Here is a 23,820-nt window from a genome sequence, read left to right on the forward strand (position 1 = left end):
GAGAAAGTCTATGTAAGGACCATTTTCTGAATCTGATTCAAATAATTGCCAAGCCTGTCGCCTAATGCTGCAAAAACCTGGAGCACTGTGCCAAAGTAGGTCTCTAAATGATACAGCAATTCTTTGTGAACTCTGAGTAGTTCCTCCTCCTGATTAGATACCACTTCTGCTTATAGTAGTGGTATTTAAAGTACCTGATCAATGAATTGTTCATACCTATCCACTATGAGAAAAAGAACTTGTACCAGACTATAAATCCTTCACTGAGAAAATCTAGCAATGAAAAAAAAAAAAAGTAGTTGAAATATATATTGTACTTGGTAACATAACTGGTTTATGTTTTCACATAATCTCCTCATTTCTCATTGGGAACAAACAATTCAGATATGCAAACCAAACCTTTGAGAAGCAGTGCTTTAGCACAGTGGTCAGGAGACTTCTGTGTAGAGTCAGATAGTGAATAATTGTTGACCATGTCATCACAATTATCCAACTCTTCCTTGTAGCTTAAGAGTACCTGTAGACAGTATGTAAATGATGGCCAGTTTGTGTTCCAGCAAAACTTTGTTTACAAAAACAGAATGTTGGTTGGGGTTGACCAGTGGACTGTAGTTTGCATTTACATGCTTTAGAGTGCTATTTTGTCTGGGAAAATGGTGCTCAGGGACTGAAATTTTCTTTGCCAGTAATTTATTTAACACTAGTTCACTGTGAGAATTATAGTTTATAATAATAATATTTCACAAGCCAATACCATATAGAATAATGTCTGTTAATAAGCTAATAAAGAAATAACATGCTTCAAACCAACAATGGTTGATTACACTATTGTTCCAGGCAAAGAAGAGATGAAAGAAGTAAGGTCCAAATCTAGTTGAGGTATACCTGTCTCTGAATTGGTTGTCTGAAGAGTCAGTCCTTCCAACTAAAAGCTGCATATCAGCTGACAGCTTAGGTCCCTTGCTCCTGGGGCACATAGTTCGGGGATGACAGCACCCGTGTTGGTAGGCAAGCTTTGCTGCCTCAGATGTTATAACTGCAGGGGCCATTGCATGACTTGTACCACTGCCTACCAGGAGGAGCCTTGTCAAGGCAGGAACAGATGTCCCTTCTCTTCCTGAGACTGCTGCACAGTTTAACACTGCTGAGGACCAAGAGTGGCCTGACCACAGCAGGAACAAGTGTCTCAAGATCTTCAGAGAGCTGTTTTCAGCAAAGAGTAGCCATGCACAGGCTAAACACTCTGTAAGTCCTCACAGATTCTTGATGGTTGAAGTTTAAATGTCCATCGCTTGATAGTTGCTCTTCCCTATGTTTGTATTGATTAGTACCCCCAGAGGCACTCCTAGTGAGTGAGCTACTGAATACTTACCTACAACAGCTCATGTCAATGACATCATCCCGGCATACCTTCCTTAGTGTAAACAAATTCACCCTTAGATCAAAACAACTTCACTTAAGTCATAAACAACTGGATTTAAATAATAACAAACCAATACACAACAAGCACTTAGACTTTCATGATTGACTATGAAAGCCAGAAATGCACTCTAGTGACCCTTTACCTAAGAACTAACTACCAAAGTGTCTTACTATTTTACAGTCTCCTGTTACCTAACAATAGGATTATGATTGATTCCATGTGCAGTTCAGTAATGTTAAGAAGCATTCATTTTGCAGATGTAACAGTTAATTTTCATTGAAAATCTGAATGCCATATTTTTGTTATTTCTTCCCCCTTTGCATCTCTCTAATGTTTTAGGGAGGAAATCGTAAAATTTTTCACCCTATAAATCTTTAAAGAACTCTTCTCAACATTTTTAAAAGGAGTTGACAAAATACAAATCATACTGTTTTAGCTATAAGTAAAAAGATGAGGAAACCAAATATCTGGGCAATTATTTGCCTAAGGTTACAAGCCAAGATTTGAACACACCACATCTATAGTTCCCAGCTTTTATATTGAATGTTCCTTTTAAAAATAGATGTGTTTGCAAATAACCCTCCCATTGATGGTACTAATTACAGTCTTATTATTCCTACAGTGATTATATGTATATGGAATGGAGGCCCCCTTAACCCAAAGAAGAAGACCTACTGATCTATTTTATTAATAGGGATTGAGGAATTTTACCTTAAGAGGAAGGGTTAGTGACTATTCTATTGACAGGAAAGACAGCATATGATTTAAAGATATACTTTATTTAATAATTATAAATGTTTTGACATCATTGCACTTTTAAAGCCTTCTGTAAGGTCATATTGTTGCTTCATGGTTGACACGATCATTTTTGTTTCATCAAACTTTTTACTCCAGGATCACTCACTTGCCGTGGCTTCAGTGAAATAGGACTTTTGTATGTATATGGAGAAGGAAATGGCAACCCACTCCAGTGTTCTTGCCTGGAGAATCCCAGGGACAGGGGAGCCTGGTGGGCTGCTGTCTCTGGGGTCGCACAGAGTTGGACACGACTGAAGCGACTCAGCAGCAGCAGCAGCAGGCACTAAAAGGGCTTCCTTGGTGGCTCAGATGGTAAAGAATCTGCCTGCAATGCGGGAAACCTGGGTTCAATCCCTGGGTCAGGAAGATGCCCTGGAGAAGGGAATGGTAACCCACTCCAGTATTCTTGCCTGGAGAATCCGATGGACAGAGGTGCCTGGTGGACCACAGTCAATGAAGTCGCAAAGAGTTGGACATGACTGAATGACTAACACTCTAGGCACTGAAAAGAATTGCAAGTGTTTTATTTTTACTAGATTACTATAACACTAAGACTTGTTTTTTCAGCTAGGAAATGAAACAATTTATTGTGTCTAAGCATTAAAAGAGAAATGACTGTCTTAAAAATAATGCTTAATAATGAGGCATATCTGCTAATCCATGTACACAAAAATGAAGTGAAATTGATTTTTTTTAAGTCATGGTAATGTTTAATTTTCAACTCAAAATCTGTAAATTCAAAGGTACTTCACTTGGATCATCTTTAAGAAATTCAGCACATCTGAAGTAGCATCTGTAATATCATCGAGGGATGAGGTATCCTGGGTGAATTACTTTTACAGTTAGCTAAGGATAACTTTTAATTGCTTGTAAAAGGTATTATAAAATCACTTGTTATTTAAAAGAATATACGATGCATAATTTAGTCTTCTTTGATGACACAGTGAGTCGTCATTATGAAGATTTTTGGATCAAGATATAAATGAAGCTGTAGCTGCAGATGTTAATGGCCTGAGTAACTGCTGATCACAGAAGTGATCTAGCTATGCAACCAACCTCTTTTTAAAAGACTTTTCCCTCCTAAACATTAAAGTAAAACCTGCCCTTTGTGGAGAATTTGGTGTAACTATAAACTGTAGTTTTTAACTTTCAAAACATTTTAAGCGTTTAGTCATTGCCTTAAAATCTTGATTTTAATTGCTGTATATTAGAGGCTAGCAAACTATGACCCACAGTTGGCCACCTATTTTTACAAACAAAATTCAATTAGAAAACAGTTATGTCATTTGTTTCTATATTATCTGTTGTAGCTTTTGCACTAAAGCAGCACAGTTGTACTGTCAGAGACCATGTGATCCAAAAAACTCAAGGATTTACAATCTGGCACTTAAAGAAAAAGTTTGCCAACCTCTGCCCTATGCCTGTGTGTGGCTATGTCATAATTTTATAACCATTCATTTTCATTATTATAGACACTGCAGTGACATTCTTATTTCCTAAATTTTGGTCCATATTTTATTTACCTTTACTAAAATTCTAAGTGTATAATTTATTAGATTCAAGAGTATTTAGTTTTAAATTGAAAAATAAGAGCCCCATACTTATTTTAATTATCTTACCATAATGCTTATGGAAAGCTTCTTGGTCCAGCACATTATTTGTAAGAGTTTATTCATTTAGATTTTTTCTTTGACTATTCAGCTTATTTTTAGCCTACTGTGGACTTTTATTCCTGCTACTCACCAAATATTTCTAATGTGTGGCCATTTGACTAGTTCCTGGCCAGTGAGCTGTGAGTGAAAGTGACTTCTGGGTTCGAGCATTTGGTTGTTAATTTGAGACTCTTTAGAATCCTTTTTTCCTTCAAACATGGTAAATTTTTTACTATTGTGATAATGATTGCTATATCAGGCTTGGTTCCTGAAAGACTATGAAAAGAGCCTCCCCGTTTATTTAAATGGACATACAGCATGAAGAAGAAATAGGCATTTTTGTTTTAAGCTATTGCAGTTAGAGAATTTTTGTTTTGCAGCATAATTAAGTCTCTCCCTACTGATACAGGAATTCATCCTGAAAGTACATTGTGGCCATTAGGAGAAACACCACTAAACTACATTACACCAGTGCATTGCATTGGCTTAGATGACAGATGGCAAGACTACCTGAGGTGATCCACATTCAGTAATAGTGAAAGATTTGGTAAATTTGTAATACTTCAAAGACGAATAGTATACTTGATGAAGTTGTATCTTTTTTGGAGGAGTTTGCATAACAGAGTGTTAATAGCATGTTTGGTTACTATATTGGTTTCATTTAACAATGTAATTGAGAAAGAAGAGAACTCAGACAAGAAATGGTAGGATTGAAAATGGGAACAAAAGAGTATAGAAAAAGTCCGTAAATTTAGATACTTGCAGGATTGGAACAGGCCAAGCTTCTCACCTCCAACCAGTAAAGGGAGAAGGAAGGCCTAAGCAAGAAAACTTAAATTAACAATCTGGTCATCATACCAGTTGTTTGGGGCTTCCATAGAGAATGAAATGGCAACTCACTCAAGTAGGTTAAGGAGAGGCCCCAAAGTGTTTCTATGTGGAAATTCCTTCACAGCATTTCTTGGGAATCATATTTTTTCTGAATTTCAAGAAAAACCCATCAATAAATTGATGAAACAAGAAAAAAATATTGTAACCCTCCTATGAGAATTAAAACTTAGTAATGAAATTAGAGTACATCATGAGAAATGCTGGGCTGGAGGAAGCACAAGCTGGAATCAAGATTGCCAGGAGAAAAATCAATAACCTCAGATATGCAGATGGCACCACCCTTATGACAGAAACTGAAGAACTAGAGAGCCTCTTGGTGAAAGTGAAAGAGGAGAGTGAAAAAGTTGGCTTAAAGCTCAACATTCTGAAAACTAAGTGATGGGCATCCAGTCCCATCACTTCATGGGAAATAGATGGGGAAACAGTGGAAACAGTGTCAGACTTTATTTTGGGAGGCTCCAAAATCACTGCAGATGGTGACTGCAGCCATGAAATTAAAAGATGCTTACTCCTTGGAAGAAAAGTTATGACCAACCTAGACAGCATATTAAAAAGCAGAGACATTACTTTGTCAGCAAAGGTCCATCTAGTCAAGGCTGTGGTTTTTCCAATAGTCATGTATGGATGTGAGAGCTGGACTATAAAGAAAGCTGAGCACCGAAGAATTGATGCTTTTGAACCATGGTGTTGCAGAAGACTCTTGAGAGTCCTTTGGACTGCAAGGAGATCCAACCTGTCCATCCTAAAGGAGATCGGTCCTAGATGTTCATTAGAAGGACTGATGTTGAAGCTGAAACTCCAATACTTTGGCCACCTGATGCAAAGAGCTGACTCATTTGAAAAGACCCTGATGCTGGGAAAGACTGAGGGCAGGAGGAAAAGGGGACGACAGAGGATGAGATGATTGGATGGCATCACCAACTCAGTTGACATGGGTTTGGGTAGACTCCGGGTGTTGGTGATGGACAGGGAGGCCTGGCGTGCTGCGGTTCATTGGGTTGCAAAGAGTCAGACATGACTGAGTGACTGAACTGAACTGAATGAATTTAGAGCCATTACTGGTTTGCAGGAATCTTCTGACGTCAAGCTCAAAAGTAAGATGAGGGAATGCTGACAGGTGGAGTCCAAGAGTGAAGTCAGCATTTCCAGGAGCAAGAAAAAGAGCCATGGAAGAGAAGTAGTGACAATCTGATCACTCAGTCGTACTTACTATAGCTTTTGCCATGGTACAAATGTGTATTCATACCCCTGTCTGCTGCTAATGGTAATTCATCCTTTCAAGTAAAATAAAAATCAGTTGGTTTATATGCCTAGGTTTTTATACTTTATACAAATCTCATCAATGTTATTCCAAAAATAACATGTTGGGGAAGCAAAATAGTTCCATAAATTACCAATTTTGACTTGTTATTTTGTGTGGTGTTACTATTCTTAAGAGGAGATCCAAATGTAACATTATTCAAGTAACTACTAAACACATTTATTGGTATTTCCCAGTGTATGATTATTTACCAAAGGGTGCTATTCTTTCCAAATACTTTTTCTTAATCTTAATTTCATCAGATGGTTGGAACCTGCAGGTTAATATTCAGTGGGAGTTTTTTCCTCTTCTCCTCTTTTGTGCTCACCTATTTGGCAGTTTTGTTGTTGCCTTCCTCTACTCATCCAGGGCACAAGTCCAGCTAGACCTCCATGGCCAATGTGGTTTGCTCCAAAACGGTTTGGTCCTGCAGTTTACCCTGTATCAAAGGCAGCATGCAGCTTTGCTAAGATCTCTATGCAGTTTTCTCTGCTTATCATATCAATAATAAAGTTACACAGGTTTATAAAAGAAGTAATGTCAGATAGTGATCAGCAGATATTTTCACAGAGCCCAACTATACCATGGTTCCATGCCACATTTGGAGTGATTTTTCTCACATTGAAGGAATAAACACTCCCAGTGGCTTCTGGCTGCTTCCTGGATCTAGGAATCTCCAGGACTGTAGATTTAGCAACATTTTTGTACTTTGTTGCCTTCTCTTTATAACCCAAAGAAATGTTTATTTTGTATTTGAACATGAGTCAGTCTTTCTTACTGTTAAGTGAATCTGTAATTCACATATATAGACAGCAGGAGAGGAGTTTAAAGTGTGAATTTATAATACTCTTGACCTAAAATGTCCCTTTCACATTTCTCTAAGTTTGTTTTCCTCTTTCTAGCTTCTTTCTTTGGATGCGTAGATCCTATTGAATCATTTTTGTTTTCTTAAAATTAGTTCAAGGTGCTTATTTTATATAACTAACATTGACTAACCATTTACTATATGCAAGACATTAGGCTAATTATTTGCTATAATTGTCCCCCAAATCTTATGAGATAGAAACTATTTAGTGCCATTTGTAAATGAGGAAATTGAGGCATAGAAAGAATAAGAAATTTGCCAAAGCTAATCATACAGGTAGTCTGTTTCTCAAAAGCCTGAGCTTCTGACTAGAATTAGATCAACAAATTAAATGATATATATATTAATAAAGAAAAAGTAACATTTTCTTTCTCAGTTTTTTACCTCTTACCCAACAGACACAAAGTAACCAATTATGGTAACCTGGTCTGTATCATTCCATTCTATACGCTCATACAAACATACAAATGCCCACATGTGTATACATGCAAATACATACACATATAGATTTGATCTTATATGCACAAAATAGTTCTTTCAAAGCTCTTTAATCAAGAATTGCAGTAAAGTGGGGAAGTAGATGCCTGGGAGTCTGAGTTGTGATGAAAAGTTTTAACTTTATACCTTTACATACCTTTGGCTTTTTTTTTTTTTTGTATTTTAGTTTTTTATTTTTTAAATTTTAAAATCTTTAATTCTTACATGCATTCCCAAACATGAACCCCCCTCCCACCTCCCTCCCCATAACATCTTTCTGGGTCATCCCCATGCACCAGCCCCAAGCATGCTGCATCCTGCGTCAGACATAGACTGGCGATTCAATTCACATGATAGTATACATGTTAGAATGTCATTCTCCCAAATCATCCCACCCTCTCCCTCTCCCTCTGAGTCCAAAAGTCCGTTATACACATCTGTGTCTCTTTCCCTGTCTTGCATACAGGGTCGTCATTGCCATCTTCCTAAATTCCATATATATGTGTTAGTATACTGTATTGGTGTTTTTCTTTCTGGCTTACTTCACTCTGTATAATCGGCTCCAGTTTGGCATTTTGAACTGTGTTAGTGAAATGCCTATCAAAAATCAATTTAAATAAAATACTTATTTTAAGCCAGTAAATTTATAATAATCCATTATACAGTGAAGGAAACCAGTAAAGGTTGCTTTCAATTTTTAGCTCTAGTAAGCTGCTCTGAGCTTTGTAATCTAAGTTTTTATAGACATATGTTTTAATTTATTTTTGATAAATACCTAGGAGTGGGATGATGAGGTCACATGGTAAATTGTATATTTAATTCTTTAGGAAATTGCTGAACTCTTTTTCCAAAGGGGCTACATTGTTTTATATTTTCATCAGCGTTATATGAGAGTTCTGGTTGTCCCAAATTATCACCAACAGTTGTTATAGTCAGTCTCTAATTTTATCCACATTAGTAGGTGTGCAGTAGTAGCGTCTTTATTGTAGTGGTATATCAGAGAATATAATCTACATAATTTTAACCTTTGAAATGTGTTGTGATTGTCTTCATGGTTGAGTAAATGTTAGTTTTGGTTAATGCTTATGTACTTGAAAGGTATATGTATTCTGCAGTTGTTGGGTACAGTGTTTTATATGTGTACACTAGGTCAATTTTCCTAATTTTTATGATTCAAATCTTTTACATCCAACCTGATTTTGTCTACTTGTTTTATTGCATATTGGGTAATGTTAATTAAAATCTCACTCTGACCCACATGTTGCTTTTTCCAGTTCTTCAGTTTTTTGCTATATTATAACCACTGACATGGTCTCTGTTACTACAGTTTTATCTTTTTGAGACAAAATAGAATACACCTTACATAACCTTTTGAGACTGACTTTTTTCACTCAATGCAATGCATATGCAATTCATACAAGCTGTTCCATATATTGCAGTTTGTTCTTTTTTATGGCTGAATATCCATTAACCTATTGAAGAACGTATGAGTTATCTCTTGTTTGGTGATTATAAGTAGAGTTGGTATAAGCGTTCACATACATATTTTTGTGTGACTATAATTTTTCATTTCTCTCAGGTAAATACCTAGGAGAAAGATTGCTGGGTCACATTGTAAGTGTATGTTCAACTTTATAAAAAGCTAAAAATCTTTCAGAGTAGCTACATAATTTGCATAACTTTTTGCCTTTTACTTAGGATAAATAGTTTATCTCAAGGTGAAATGCAGAAAACTTACCACCATATTTCCCATTATCCTCCTTGTGTTGTGTTGTAATTGTTCTATATACTTCATCTACATTCGTTAAAAACTCCACTAGTGTTATAATTTTTATTTTTAAACATCAAATGCATTTTAAAGATTTCAAGAGAGAATAGTGTATTCTGTTCACTAAGAAATTTACTCATTTCTTTTGCTCATCTATTATTAATGACATGCCAAGTTTCCTTCAGGTATCCTTTCCTTTTTGTCTGATGAACTTCTTTTAATCATTTTTTAGAGTAGATTTGATGACAACAGTTTCTCTTAGTTTTCCTTCATCTGAGAATGCCTTTATGTAACCTTGGTTCCCAAATAATATTTTAATTGGATATAGCATTTTAGGAAGACAGATTTTTTTTTTCCTTACTTTAAAAACTGCTGTGCCATTTTGTTTGAGTCGCCATGGTTTCTAGTAAGAAATCAGCAGTCATTTGAATCATTGTTCCTCTATCCTAAGGTGGTGTTTTTCTTTGAACTGCTTTCAACTTATTTTCTTTATCTTTGGTTTTTAGCAGTTTGATTATGATGTGTGTGGGTGTGGATTTCTTTGGGATTATCATATTTGGGATTGCTAGCTTCTTGAATCTGTAGGTTTCTATCCTTTGCCAAATTTTAGAAGTCTTCAGTCAGGGGAAACCCTTTTAAAAAAAATTTGGGTAAAATATACATAACATAATGTTTACTATTTTAACATTTGAAGGGTACAGTTCATCATCATTCAGTAGATTCACCAGGTTGTACAACCATCACAGCTATCTATTTCTAGAACTTTTTTGTCATCCCAGACAAACTGCACCCATTCAGCTTTGCATTTTTTTCCTCTCCCTAGTCTCTGGTAACTTCTATCTACTTTCTGTCTCTATGAGTTTGTATATTCTAAATGTCTCATATAAGTGGTATCATATAATATTTGTGTGTCTGTATCATTTTATTTCTATATTATTTCACTTAGCATAATGTTTCCAAGGTTCGTTTATGTTGCAGCATATTTCAGACCTTAATTCTTATTTATGACTGAATAATATTCCCTTGTATGTACTTACCACAATTTGTCCAATTATCTGTAAAAGGACATTTGGGTTGTTTCCCCTTTTCTTTTCTTTCCTTTCCTTTTTTTTTTTTTTTTTTTTTGACTGTGCTGGGTGACTTGCACCAGGGATTGAACGCTGAGCCATAGCAGTGAAAGTGTCAAGTCCTAACCATTGGACTGCCAGGGAACTCCCCAGGATTGTTTCTACTTTTTGTAGCTACTCTGAGTAATGCTGCTTTGAACATTTGTGTACAAGTATCTGTTTAAGTCTTCGTTTTCTGTTCTTTTGGGTATATATCTAGGAGTGGAATTGCAGAGTCATATTGTAATTGGATATATAACATTCTGATACATTGAAAATCTTTTCTACAGTGGCTGCCCCATTTTACAATACTGTCAGCAATGCATATCGGTTCCAGTTTCTCCACATCCTCACAAACACGTGTTAATTTCAGTTTTTGATAGTAGTCACCTTAGTGAATGGTTTTAGCAGTTATTTCCTCCTCTCTATGTCTGCAACTCTGATAACACAAACATTACACCTTTTTGTATTGCCTCACAGGTTCCTTAAGCTGTGTATGTTTTAAGAAGTATTTCCCTCTCTGTTTTCAGACATGATCATTTCTATTGATCCATCTGCTAATTAACTGACTTTTTGCCATTCATTTCCACTGAATGAGGTTTTTTTAAATATAGTTATTTTTTTGTATAAAATTCTCATCTGGCTGTTCTTAATATCTTTTGTTTCTTTGCTTAGACTTTGTGTCTGTCATCTTAAAAAAATATTTATAATCTAAAAGTTGAGAGCTGTATTTTACTAGGTAGAAATTTTTAGGACTTAAAGCCTGGGAGGCACCATCTCACATAACCCTGAGAGAAATGCTCCCAGGAGGCAAGGGGGGAGCTAGGATATATAGGAGCTTTGCAATAAATGGCAGGTAGTCAGGAATATCAAAAGATTGTGGTTAATTAAAGAAAACCAGGTATCCCACATTAAGGAATTAAAAATACCTTTCTTTGTATGGGTAGATGCAAGAGTCTGGGCTCACTGACATCATTTCTTTGATATGTACCTCATCTATCGAGGACAATATCCTGTGTTTTCATATCCTGAGCTTCTTTAGGGCTCGCTGTCAGAAGTGACTGCTGTCTGATGGATGCCTGATGGCAGATATTTTTTCCTTCCTGAGTTTCCTCAGAGCTCACCAACTCATATTGGAGGGCTACAATCACTGATGACTGTGACATCCTTTGTTTAATGATTTGGCAGAAAATACTCCGTTTCTCATATCTTTCCACTCATATTAGGAAGGTTTGCCCTTACTTCCTGGAATACTTTTTAATAGCTTCTTTAGTGCTGTATCAGATAACTGAAACACCTGTGTCAAATCAGCTTTGGTAATAAAATAGATAAGAACACAGATACATTGTACAGCACTGAGAAATACAGCCATTGTTTTATAATGTTAAATGGAGTATAATCTACAAAATTATTTAGTCACTATACTGTACACTTGGAACCAATATAATCAACTATACATCAGTTTAGAAAATCAGCATTGGTATGTGTTGTGTTTTTCTCATATGAGTTCAGATCTGTCTGGTTTTTCATTTGCTGTAATTCTAGATGGTATGCAGGATATTTTGAATATTATGTTATGAGACTCTGGGTATGTTTAAATCCTATGAGAATGTTGATATTTTTGTTTCAGCAGGCAATGAACCTGATTGGGTTTAGGCTGCAAGGTCCAACTAGCCATCTTTGAGTTTTAGTTTCAAGGTCAGTTCTATTTTCAAAGCCTTTAGGTTATATTCAAATCTGTCTCGCATGTATGTTGATCACTGGCCAACCTGAGTGCTGGGCATTGGTCTCTCTCTTAGTTCAGTTCTCAGTCTTTAGAGTGTTGTTTATGATCAGAGCCGTAGGTGCATTTCTCAGAAGTGATACCAGGAGTATTGTAGCTAATTGTCAAAGGCTTCTTATTATGTAATTGTCAAAAACTTCTCTTCTTAAACATTCTCCTGCGTACTCCGAATTTCATGGGGCTCCCTTTTGATCCTGAGTTGGTTTTTTTTTTTAACTTCATGCTGTCACACTCTTACCATAACTGCCCTTAGGTCCAGAGTTATGTGGAAGGAAGTCCATGATAACTAAAAAAAGCAGTGGGAATCACCTCACCCTCTTGAGACTTTTAACTCCTCTGATTGGGAAGTGTTCCTTCCTCAATTTCGGGTGCTTGTGTGGTCCTGCAGCTACCAGAAGACCCCTATCTTGCTCTTTGAGAGTGATCTGGAATCTTTCTCTAGAACTTCTCTTGGACCACACCAGTGCCTCATTTCAGGATGCTTTAAATCCAGGGTGAAGGATACAGGAAGGAGAAAAATAGTTTACTCACCCCTGATTAGGTGATACTTTGAATTCTGTCCTTCTCCAGTCTACCTGCTACTATTTACATTTCAGAGTTTTCAAAAGCTGTTACATGCATTCTGTCCAGGTTTTATAGCTGCCTTCAGTGGGAAAGTCAGAATGAAGTGTGTTTATTCCATCTTACCAAAAATTAGAATCCTTATCATAATTTTGTAGTTAGAAATGTTAATAGTAAGGGATACTGTTTATTCCTTAAAAAACAAATAACACAAATCAAGCAAATTTATAATGTAGCTCTTACAATACTAGGCCAAATTCTTCTTAAAACTTTCTATAGATATTTAAGGAAAATTTCAGGTAGAAACCAATGTTAAAATTTTACCAAACCAAGAGCAAGTGAGAGATGCCTTCTTTGTTAAAGAGGATTCTTAGTTACAGATCACAGAGAAGCTACTCTGATTTAAGATGAAAAACAGCTTACAAAACAAGTATTATAAGACAAAAATGGCCAAATAAGAAATGAAAGTGGGACCATAAATACTGACCTAAAAATATGAAAATAAAACAGTACTAGAAGAAGACTAAGAGTCCCTTGGACAGCAAGGAGATTAAACCAGTCAATCCTAAAGGACATGAACCCTGAATATTCATTAGAAGGACTGATGCTGAAGCTCCAATACTTTGGCCACCTGATGCAAAGAGCCAACTCTTTGGAAAAGACCCTGATGCTGAGAAAGATTGAAGGCAGGAGGAAAAGGGGGTGACAGAGGATGAGATGGTTAGATGACATCACCAATGATGACATACTCAACATCAGAGTTGAGTGGTTGCAACAGAGATATGTAGCACTCTGATTTGAAATGAAGCAGTTATAGCTGAACAGTGTTTTAAGTGTCATGTGTACCTCCAAAGTACAATGTTTTATTTTACTTTTATTACCACTGCATCCTCACTCTGTCAAAAGCAGGTTAGGCAGATGAAAGTGGATTCGAAATGTCACATTTTTTAAGGCAGACAAGTGTGAAATATTTTGTCAAATTAAGTGGCAAATCGTTGCCATTTAACGATGCATCTTATGCATTAGCATTATAATTGTCCTATAATAGACCCTTGATTTATGACAAAGATGCTATTCCAGATCAGAGGAGAAAGAAAGCCCCATCAGAATGAAAAAAATATGAATCTGACCTTACCTCACATTATACATGAAAACATTTCAAGGTGGATTATAATCCAAGTGTGAAAGACCAAATGATGAAACTTTGAGAGATGATACAGAAGAATGACTTCATGTCTTTGCAGTCTGGAAAGTTTTCTTGAACAGAATACAAAAATGGAAGGTTGATAAATTTGACTACATTGTACTTAAGATCTTCTACTTATAAACAGATAACACACAGAGAATAAGGCAAGCCAAAAAATCTTTAGAATTTAAGTGACCAATCTTATGACACTCAAGAGTTCAATTAAGTGATCCTTGTAGATATCAAGTACCATTAAAAACATTAGCAATTATAAAGCTCTAAGTTTGCAGAAAAGAGGGCTAACAATCTTACATTTCTAGTCACAAAAATTATACTAAATTTGTAAAACATATAAAAAATTTCTCAAATTAGCAATATATAATGATACTTATTAACACTTTTAAGCAGTACTTTGAAAAGCACACACAGATGGTATTAGAACTAATATGTTCAAACATTTTATAATTCAGTAGTACAAAAATATTTTCTTTCATTCATATTACACCAACCACAACATTTGTAAAGCACTAGTTATGTCAAACACAACTGAGCGACTAACATACACACACACACACACACACACACACACACACACAGAGTTATGTTAGATACAGAATTAAACTTGACTAACGTGAAAAGAGGGCTGCCCAGTGGCATAAGTGGTAAAGAACCCACCTGCCAATGCAAGAGATGTGAGACACAGGTTTGATCCCTGGGTTGGGAAAATCGCCTGGAGAAAGCCATGGCAGCCCACTCCAGTATTCTTGCCTAGAGAATCCCATGGACAGAGGAGCCTGGTGGGCTACAATCCATAGGGTCACAGAGTGTCAAGACACAAATAAAGCGACTTAGCACTCACACAAAGTGAAAAGAAAACACATTACAATGCAATTATCTATATGGTTTTCATTTAGAGTCCTGGATTTACTGAGATAATCATTAGACTAGTAGATAAACCTCAACAAAACCAGCACACTATTTGATGTTAGTAGATGTGTTAGTTTAATTGTAGCTGGTGGGCAAAGACAATCTGATGAAACTCTTGGAGGATGGCGTGTTTCACAGCAAAATATTTTTCCATCTTTTGTTTCATCTGGTAAGTATAGGAACCATTAGGAATTAAAATGTGGCCAGTTTGGTCAATTAAAAGCAATGAATACAAAAATTTAAGGTTCATTATTTTGAAGTCAGGGATAGAATCCAATATACAAATGTTAATGAGACTCAAGTGATTCTATGACGTTCATATATAACTACTAAAGAAAGAATCATTTCAGGAGTAGAGTATTACTCATCAAAATTCCCTTCATGTGTGACCTACTTCTTTATGCTAAAAAGAAGCTTTCAAATCATTCTTCAGCAGAAAGTATATGGGGAATTCACTACCATTCATCTCAGTTTTGCTGTGGACTTAAAATTTTGCTGTGGCACTTAAAAAAAATTTATTTAAAAAAATGGCTGAAGATGGCACTCTCCTTTTAAGGACATTTATATCTCTTTATACTTCTATTTCAAGTTATGAAAGGGGAAAAAAACCTACAATCAAGACTACTCTACCCAGCAAGGCTAATATTTAGATTTGAAGGAGAGATTAAAAGTATAAAAGACAAAAGTTGAAATAGTTCAGCTTGATGAAGTCAGCTATCCAAAAAGTGTTAAATGGTCTTCTCTAAGCAAAAGGAAAAAGCCACAACTAGAAATATGAAAATTATGAAAGGAAAATCCTTGTTGGTAAGACAAATATGCAATAAAGTTAGTAAATCAACCACTTACACAGCCAGTAGAAAGGTTAGAAGACAAAAGTAGTAAAATGAATATAGTATGAGAAAATGTTTTAATTTCATTCTTTTACATGTAGCTGTTCAGTTTTCCCAGCACTACTTACTGAAGAGTCTGTCTTTCCCCCATTGCATATTTTTACCTCCGTTGTTAAAGATTAATTGACCGTAAATATGCGGATTTCTTTCTGGGCTTTCTATTCTGTTCTATGGAACTATGTGTCTGTTTTTGTGGCAACACCATGTTTTGATTACTGTAGCCTTACAGTCTGAAGTCAGGGAAGGTGATTTCACCAGCTCTTTTTTTCCTCAAGATTGTTTGGCTGTTGGGGGTCTTTTGTGTTTCCATACAAATACTTAAAGTTATTTGTTCTAGTTCTGTGAAAAATGCCCTGCCCTTGGTATTTTGATAGGGATTACACTGAATCCGTAGATTGCCTCGGGTAGTATTGTCATTTTTAACAGTATTAATGCTTCTAATCCACAAACACAGTATATATCTCCATCTGTTTAAATCATCTTCAATTTATTTCGTAAGTGTTTTATAGCTTCCTGAGTACAAGTCCTAGGTTTACTCCTAGATATTTTATTCTTTTTGATGTGATGTTAAATAGGATCGTTTCCTTAATTTCTCTTTCTGATAGTTTGTTGTTAGTGTATAGACATAAAATAGATTTTTGTATATTAATTTTGCATCCTGCAGCATCACCAAATTCTCTGATGAGCTGTATTATATTTTTGGTGGCATCTCCAGGATTGTCTATGTATAGTAACGTCATCTGCAAACAATAATAGTTTTAGGTCTTCCTGTCTAATTTGGATTCCTTTTCCTTTATTCCTTCCTTCCTATCTCCTTCTTTCCCTCCCTTCCTTTCTTTCTTATTCCTGTGGCTAGGACTTCCAATACTTTGTTGAATTAATTATGCCCAAGTGTGGGCATCCTTGTCTTAATCCTGATCTTGCTTTCAACTTTTCACCATTGACTATGATGTTTTTTTGCTATAAGCTTGTCATGTATGACCTTTACTATGTTGAGGTATGTTCCCTTTATGCCCACTTTCTGGAGAGTTTATATCTTAAATGGATATTGAATTTTGTCAAATGCTTTTTCAGCATCTATTGAGACAGTCATTTTTTTTTTCAATTTGTTAACATGGTATATCATATTGATTGGTCTTTGAAAATACTGAAGAATCCTCGCATCCCTGGGATAAATTTCCACTTGATCATGTATGAACCATTCAGTGTATTGTTGGATTTGGTTTGCTGATATTTTGTTAAGGAGTTTTGCATCTATGTTCATCAGTGATATTGTCCCATAATTTTCTTTTTTTGTAGTATCTTTGGTTTTGGTATCAGTGCAATGCTGGCCTTATAGAATGAGTTTGGGAGTGTTCCTTCCTCCTTCTGCAATTTTTGTTAATAGTTTGACAAGGATACATGTTAACTCTTCTCTAAGTGTTTATTAGAACTCAACTGTGAAGCCATTGTTCATGGACTTTTGTTAGGAGTTGTTCTATGGTAGATTCAATATTATTACTGGTAGTTGATCTGTTCATATTATCTATTTCTTTTTGGCCCTTGGGAGGTTGTACATTGGGAGATGGTACATTTCTAGGAATTTGTCCATTTCTTCTAGGTTGTCTATTTTATTGGCATATAGCTATTTGTAGTGGTCTCTTATGTGGCTTTGTATTTCTGCTGTGTTGGTTGTAACTTTTTTTTCATTCCTGATTTTATTGACTTAAGCCCTCTTTTAAATTTTTTTTTTTACTTGATGAGTCTGGCTAAAGATTGATCAATTTTGTTTCTCTTTCCAAAGAACCAGATTGGAGTTTTATTGACCTTTTCTTTCTTTTCGGTCTCAACTTCATTTACCCTCCTCTTGAGTCCTTCTGGTGTATTTTTTTTTTTTTCAGTTGTTATACTCTTCATCTCTGTTTGGTTGTTCTTTATATTTTTTTTAACTCTTTGTTAGAAACTAATTTTTGACTCTGTGGGTCCATTCTTCCCCTGAGTTCTTTGATCGTCTTAATAATCACTACCCTGAACTCTTTCTTATGTAGGTTGCCTATCGCCACTTCATTTACTTCTTCTTCTGGGGTTTTATCTTGTTCCTTCATTTGGAACATATTGTTCTGTCATCCCAGTGCAAGACCCCTGGATTGAGGAGCCTAATATGTGGTTTGTACCTTTTACCCCTTTGAGATAACTCTCTGAAATTATGATTATTAACCCGTTTGTGAGTTACCCACCCAAGGGTATGGGATTGTATTTGATTTGATTATATTGTCTTCACCTTTCCTGTCTATTTTGTTGTGGTTCCTTCCTTATATCTTTATCTGTAAATCTTCTCTGGAAGGTTCCAATCTTTCTCATAAATTATTATTATGCAATAGTTGTGATTTTAGTGTGCCTGGGAAAGGAGGTGAGCTCAGGGTTTTTCTATTCCGCCACCTTAGCCAATCCTCCATCAATTTATATTCCATCTCTATAGATTTCTCTATTCTAGATATTTAATATACATATAATCATGCAATATGCAATCTTTTGTATCTGGGTTCTTTGACTTTTCATAATATTTTTGAATTTCATTCATGTCATAGCTTGTATCAGTACTTTTCCCCTTTTTATCACTGAATAATATTCTATAGTATGTATATATAACAATTTATTTATCCCTTCATTTGTTGATGGGTGTTTGGGTTATTTTCACCTTTTCCCTATTGTGAAGAGTGCTGCCATGAATGTGCATGTACATATGCTTGTTGAAGAAAGTGTTTTCATTTCTTTCGGGTATACACCTAGGAGTGGAACTGTGGAACTGCATGGTAACTGTATTTTCAACCTTTTGAGGAAACCACAAAACTGTTTTCCACAGTGACTGGGCCATTTTACTTTACTACCAATAATGTGCAAAAATTTCCAATTTCTCCACATCCTCACCAGCACTTGTTATGTTCCATTTCTGTTCTTTTTGTTGTTTATTATTATTATTATTGCCATCCTGGTGGATGTGAAGTGGTACTTCATTATAGTTTTTATTTGCATTTTCTTAATAGTTAAAGATATTGAGCATTTTTCATGTCCTTCTTGGCCATTTGTATATCTTCTTTGGAGAAATGTCTGTACAAGTACTTTGCCATTTAGAATATTGGAGTGTTTTTCTTTTGTTGTTGTTGTTGAGTTGTAAGAGGATTTTTTTTTTATGTTTTAGCTAAGAATCCATTGCGATATCCAAGATTATGAAGACTTGCTATGTTTTCTTCTAAAAATTTTAGTTTCAGCTCCTATGCTGATCCTTTTTGAATTAATTTTTGTATATAGTGCAAGGTAGGGTATAATTTCATTCTTTTTTTTTTCTGCATGTGATATCAAGTTGTCCTAGCATCATTTGTTGAAGAGACTTTTTCCCCCATTGAATAGTCTTGACTCTCTTGTCAAAAATTAACCAGTCAATAACACCAAAGACACAGGCAACAAAAGATAAAATAGACAAATAGGACTGTATCAAAATTTTAATATTCTGTTCATCAAAAGATACTGCAAACACAGGGAAAGACACCCTACCAAATGAGAAAAAATGTTTTCAAATCATATAACTGATAAAAGATACATATCAACAGTATATGAAGAACTCCTATCACCGTATGACCCAGAAGTCCCACTCCTAGGCAAATACCCTGAGGGAAACCAGGGTGGAAAAAGACACACGTAACCCATTGTTCATTGCAGCATTATTTACAATAGCTAGAACATAGAAGCAACCTAGATGTCCATCGACAGATGAATGGATAAAGAAGTTGTGGTGCATATACACAATGGAATACTACTCAGCCATAAAAAGGAATGCATTTGAGTCAGTTCTGATGAGGTGGATGAACCTAGAGCCTGTTATACAGCGTGAAGTGAGTCATAAAGAGAAAGATAAATATCGTATTCTAATGCACATATATGGACTGTAGAAAAATGGTACTGAAGAATTTATATACAGGGCAGCATTGGGGAAACCAACATAGAGAATAGACTTATGGACATGAGGAGAGGAGAGGGTGAGATGTATGGAGAGAGTAACATGGAAACTTACATTCAGTTCAGTTCAGTTCAGTTCAGTCACTCAGTCGTGTCCGACTCTTTGTGACCCCATGAATTGCAACACGCCAGGCCTCCCTGTCCATCACCAACTCCTGGAGTATGCTCAAACTCATGTCCATCGAGGCGGTGATGCCATCCAGCCATCTCATCCTCTGTTGTCCCCTTGTCCTCCTGCCCCCAATCCCTCCCAGCATCAGAATCTTTACTAATGGGTCAACTCTTCACATGAGGTGGCCAAAGTATTGGAGTTTCAGCTTTAGCATCATTCCTTCCAAAGAAATCCCAGGACTGATCTCCTTCAGAATGGACTGGTTGGATCTCCTTGCAGTCCAAGGGACTCTCAAGAGTCTTCTCCAACACCACAGTTCAAAAGCATCAATTCTTCGGCGTTCAACTTTCTTCACAGTCCAACTCTCACATCCATACATGACCACAGGAAAAACCATAGCCTTGACTAGACAGACCTTTGTTGGCAAAGTAATGTCTGTGCTTTTCAATATGCCATCTAGGTTGGTCATAACTTTCCTTCCAAGGAGTAAGCTTACATTACCATATGCAAAATAGATAGCCAACAGGAATTTGCTGTATGCCTCAGGAAATTCAAACAGGGGCTCTTTATCAACCTAGAGGGGTGGGGTGGGGAGGGAGATGGGACTGAGCTTTAAAAGGGAGGAAATATATGTACACCTATGGCTGATTCATGTTGAGGTTTGATAGAAAACAACAAAATTCTGTAAAGCAATTATCCTTCAATTAAAAAATAAAAAGAACTTTTACAACTCAACAACAAAAAACAACCCACTTAAAAATGGACAAAAGAATAGACATTTCTCCAAAGAAGATACTTAATTATCAAGAAGCACATGAAAAGATGCTCCACATCACTAAAATGCTGGCTTAAAACTCAACATTAAAAAATAAAATCATGGCATCTGGTCCCATCACTTCATGGCAAATAGAAGGGGGGAAAGTGGAAGCAGTGACAGATTTTATTTTCTTGGTGTCCAAAATCACTGCTCATGGTAACTGCAGCCATGAAACTAAAAGATGCTTGCTCCTTGGAAGGAAAGCTATGACAAACCTAGACAGCATATTAAAAAGCAAAGATATCACTTTGCCGACCAAGATCCGTATAGTTAAAGCTATAGTTTTTCCAGTAGTCATGTATACATGTGACAGTTGGACCATAAAGAAGGTTGAGCACCAAAGAATTTATACTTTGGAATTGTGGTGCTAAAGAAGACTCTTGAGAGTCTCTTAGTCTGCAAGGAGATCCAACTAGTCAATTCTAAAGAAAATAATCCCAGAATATTCATTGGAAGGACTGATGGTGAAGCTCCAATACTTTGCCCACCTGGTGCAAAGAGCTGACTCATTGGAAAAGACCCTGATGCTGGGAAAGATTGAAAGCAAAAGGAGAAGGGGGCAGCAGAGGATGAGATGGTTATAGAGGATCACCAACTCAATGGACATGAATCTGAGCAAACTCCAGGAGATAGTGAAAAACAGGGAAACCTGGCATGCTGCAGTCCATGGGATCGCAAATAGTCAGACATGACTGAACGACTGAACAACAACAACTCAAAATCACAATTAGATAGCACCTGAAACCCACTGGGATATCTGCTGCCCAAAAAACAGAACATAGTAAGTGTTGACAAAGTTGTGGAGAAATTGAAGCACTTGTGGACTGTTGGTGGGAATGTAAATTGGTACAACCACTATGAGAAATAGTTTAGTGATTCCTTAAAAAATTAAAAATAGAATTACTATATGATCCTGCAATTCTACATCTGGACCTATACCCAAAATATTTAAAGGCAGGATCTTGAAGAGATAGATGTATTCCCAAGTTCATAACAGCATTACTTACAATACCCAAAGGGTGGAAGCAACCCAAGTGTCCACTGATAAGTGAATGGATAAGCAAAATATGATATACACATTCAGTGGAATATTACTCTAAAAAGAAATGAAGCTCTGGCACATGCTACAACATGGATGAACCTTGAGGACATTATACTAAGAGAGAGAAAGTGATTACAAAAAGACAAACGTTATATGATGCCACCTATATAAGATACTTAGAGTGGGGCTTCCCTGGCAGCTCATGGTAAAGAATATGCCCCCAATGCAAGAGACTCGGGTTGTGTCCCTGGGTTGGGAGGATCCCCTAGTGGAAGGCATGGCAACCCACTTCAGTATTCTTGCCTGGAGAATCCTATGGACAGAGGAGCCTTGAGGGCTACAGTCCATGGGGTCAGAAGGAGTCAGATATGACTGAAATGACTGAACACAAACACAAGGTACTTAGAGTAGTCAAAATAAAAAAACTGAAAGTAGAATGGCTGTTGCCAGAGAGTAGAGGGAAGGGATAATGAGGAGTTATGATTTACTGGGTATAGAGTTTCAATTTTGCAAGATGAGAAGTATTTTGGAGATTGGTTACTCAATGGAGTGAACATATATAACATTACTGGACTACATACACTTAAAGATGGTAAGTTTTGTAATGTATGTGTGTGTGCATGCTAAGTTGCTTCAGTAGTATCTGACTCTTTGAGACTGCACGGACTGTAGCCACCAGGTTCCTCTGTCCATGGGATTCTCTGGGCAAGAATACTGAAGTGTGTTGTCATGCCTTCCTCCAGGGGATCTTCTTGACCCACATCTCTTTATGTCTCCTGCACTGGCAGGTGGGTTCTTTACCACTAACGTCACCTGGGAAGCCCTTGTAATGTATGTCTTGTCTTAGTCATTCAGTTGTGTCCAACTCTTTGCGACCCCACAAACTGTAGCCTGCCAGGCTTCTCTGTCCATGGGATTCTCCAGCCAAGAATACTGGAGTGGACCGCCATTCCCTTCTCCAGAGGATCTTCCTGACCTAGGGGTAGAATCCTGTTTTCCTGCATTGCAGGAAGATTCTTTACTGGTTGAGCTACAGGGAAGTCCTGTAATGTATTCATTACCATAATTTTTAAAAAGTCTGTACAATAGGTGACTCTTGAGAGGTAGGATGGGGTTTTGGTGAGGAAGAGCCATACCCATTTGTTGTCATTTTACCCGTTTTCTACAATGTTAATGGAATTTTGGGAGTTAAGCAAAATTGTAAATTTAAAGTGTTGTATAGATATTTGTTTTTTGATTTTTTGGAGGGAGATAATATTCAAGTACCAATGTGGGAAGGATAGGTTGAAATAAGGAAAACCTGATGGCAATAAAAAGCTATGGGGAACAGTTATAATAGTCAAATTTAATCAAACTCATGTGTTGGACTCTAGCCTCTAAGAATATTTGCAAATTAGCTCCAATAATTTATCAAGGAAATCTTTCTCAGTTTTCCAGTGTCTCTAATGTTGGTAAATACAGCAATAACTCAGTTCAAACGACAGACATCTTGGTATGCTCACATTACTATGATTCTCAAGAGCTTTCAGTTTACCTGGACTCACTGTATCTCTCAGTTTAATTTCTATCCAGTTTGTAACTGGACATGATTATTTTCTTTCTCCCATTTTAGGTCAACCTAAGCCTCATACTATTACACAGCATTATCCAACTTACAGATTTAGACAACAAGTGAAGTCCAAAGTACATTCTACCTGGGGAAGAGGAAAAGTAGTAGAAAACTGGAAGAGAGATGGAGGGAACAAGCATCCACTGAGTACATCTCTAAAGCTGTACTGTTGATTTTTAAAAGGTTATATCATTTAATATTTGTGAAAACCCTCTGAGGTATATATTGCCATTTTCTGTTGTATAAGTTAATAAAAAAGAGACTTGCATCTATAACATTCCCAAAGTTAACTCAAACAGAATAAGAAAATTGAATTTAGAGTTCAGGTGGTCTAAGTCTGTTCAGAGGTTGTTTTCTGACCTTCCAGGGGGTGGTTAGCCCCGAGCTTAGCTTAATTTTAACCAGAACATTGTCAGAAATTGACTTTTGATTAAGATAAGAATGTATCACTAGATTTACTAATTTCTTCATGCACATTTTTCCAGTTGCTGTGGCAAAGATGCTTTACCAAGTGGAGAACTGATCCACAGTTTGCCAACAGGAAACAGGATTCACACTCTACGGTTGCTTCTAGTGCCTAACTATAATATGAGAGGATAAACAGATTCAAATTCTGTATT

At 36.4% G+C, this 23,820-nt stretch overlaps 1 long non-coding RNA gene across 1 annotated transcript in view; it reads right to left on the minus strand.

Annotated features, from left to right (window-relative positions):
• The window catches only part of LOC132660041 (uncharacterized), a 127,407-nt gene that overhangs the window by 17,952 nt on the left and 85,635 nt on the right, over positions 1-23,820 (minus strand). The window contains exon 2 of the long non-coding RNA XR_009601209.1: positions 1-13,881. This exon is cut by the window's left edge and continues 17,952 nt beyond it. This is a non-coding gene — a long non-coding RNA (uncharacterized LOC132660041). The remainder of the gene's footprint in view (positions 13,882-23,820) is intronic.

Source organism: Ovis aries, chromosome 7 (genome assembly GCF_016772045.2).
Source record: "Ovis aries strain OAR_USU_Benz2616 breed Rambouillet chromosome 7, ARS-UI_Ramb_v3.0, whole genome shotgun sequence".
Lineage (NCBI taxonomy): Eukaryota > Metazoa > Chordata > Mammalia > Artiodactyla > Bovidae > Ovis > Ovis aries.